Source organism: Panthera uncia, chromosome D1 (assembly GCF_023721935.1).
Source record: "Panthera uncia isolate 11264 chromosome D1, Puncia_PCG_1.0, whole genome shotgun sequence".
Taxonomy (NCBI): Eukaryota; Metazoa; Chordata; class Mammalia; order Carnivora; family Felidae; genus Panthera; species Panthera uncia.
In genome coordinates, this window is record NC_064808.1 from 65,553,789 (window position 1) to 65,555,955 (window position 2,167).

The 2,167-nt window shown below is 38.4% G+C and overlaps 1 pseudogene; it reads left to right on the top strand.

Moving 5' to 3' along the window:
* Positions 1-1,224: 1,224 nt before the first annotated feature.
* LOC125929447 (ferritin light chain-like) lies at positions 1,225-1,757 on the top strand (annotated as a pseudogene).
* The last annotated feature ends 410 nt before the right edge of the window (positions 1,758-2,167 follow it).

Sequence of the window (2,167 nt, forward strand, 5' to 3'; positions counted from 1 at the left end):
CCTTTAAAATAAAATTTTAAAGACAATTCCATTTGCATAGAATTTTTTTTAATTTTTGGGAATAAATTTAACAAAAGTAGCATAAGGCTTATACACTAAAAACAACAAATATTATTGAAAGAAATTAAAGATGTAAATAAATGGAAATAAAGCCAATATTCATTAACTAGAAGACAATAAATTGTTAAGTGGCAAGCTGATCATATGATTTACAGATTCAACATGACCTTTATAAAAATCCGAGCTATTTTTTTAAAAGAAATTGACAAGCTGATCCTAAAATTCATATGGAAATGCAAATGACCCAGAATAACCAAAACAATCTTTGAAACAAGAAATATCATTGACTAATTTGTACTTTCTGATTTCAAAGCCTACTACAATAATCAACTCAGTGTGGTACTGGCATAATGATAGGATATAGATAGATGGAGTGAAATTGAGAGTCAGGAAATAAACTGTTACATTTATAGTTAATCGATTTTCAACAATGGTCCCAGACAATTCAATAAAGGAAAGAACAGTCTTTTCAGCAAATGGTTTTATGACAACTGGTTATTCACATGCAAATTAATGGATTTGGATCCCTACCTCACACTACATATAAAAATTAACTCAAAATGGATCAAAGTCCTGCATGTAAGAACCAAAACTACAAAACTCATAGGAGAAAAAAGGTGTAAAACCTCCATAACCTTGGATTAAGCAATGGATTCTTAGATATGACATCAAAGCATAAGCAACCAAAGTGGGGCGGGAACCTCAATCATACTTTGTGCTTCAAACTATCAGTAAAGCCAAAAGGCAACCCACAGATGGAATATTTACAAACAATATATCTGATAAGAGTATATTATCTACAATATATAAACAACTATCACAAATCAATGGCAGAAAGACAAACAACCCAATTTTAAAATGGACAGAGATTTGAACAGACATTTCTCCAAAGAAGGCATACAAATGGCCAATAAGCACATGAAAATATGCTCAACATCATTAGTCATCAGGGAAATATAAATCAAAACCACAGTGAGGCAGCACACCTGGTGATCCCACAGATCTGTCTTTTGCTTCAAGGTGTTTGGATGAAACAGACCCAGGGACACCCCTTTTACAAGCCTCTGACCACCTTCCAACCTTTATTCCATTTGCAACCTTCAGATCCATCTCAGCCACCCTCTGCCTCAAGGACCATCCAACACCTTATTTTATTGATGAACCATGAGCTTCCACACTCATCAGAATTATTCTACCAAGGTGGAGACCACTGTCAACTGCCTGATCAATGTGCATCTGTGGGTCTCCTATACCTCCCTCTATCTGGGTTTCTATTTCAACCATCATGATGTGGCTCTGGAGAACATAGGCTACTTCTTCTGCAAGTTGGCTGAGAAGTCTGAGAGTGCTGAGCATCTCTTAAAGATGCAAAACCAGTGCAGTGGCCACACGCTCTTACAGGATGTGCAGAAGCCATCCCAAGATTAGTGGGGTAAAACTCTACACATGGAATGCCATGGAAGCTGCCCTTGTTCTGAAGAAGAACCTGAACCAGGTCCTTTTGGATGTGTATGCTCTGGGTTCTGCCCATGCAGAACCCTGCTCTCATCTCTGGAGAACCACTTCTTAGATGATAAAGTGAAACTCAAGAACATCAAGAAGATGGGTGACCACCTTCTACCCTCCACAGCCTGGATGGCCCCCAGACTGGGCTGGGTAAGTATCTCCTCGAAAGGCTCACCCTCAATCGTGACTAGGAGCCTCTGAAGTCCAACAGCCTTTGAGGGGCCCCTCTGGCATCCCCCTGGTGCCAAGACTTGTGCCTGAGCCTCTCCCTGCAGCCACTAGGAAGCTTTTTAACCACCCTGGAGCCTTCTCCCAAGCTGTGAAACAAATGGAAACAACAGAACTTTTTGCAGAAAAAAAAATACACACAATGAAATACACTTCACACCAGAAAACTGTGGCAACAATAAAAGACAGACAAAAGCAAGTATTGATTAGGATCTGGAGAAAATGGAATACATTGCTGTTATGAATGAAAATGGTGTACCCACTCTGAAAAAATCTGGAAGTTCCTCCCAAGTTTTATAAAGTTCTGTATAAAAATGAATAAATAGAAAAGAGAAACAGAATGAAAAAACACCAATGATTTTTTAGAGCAAAC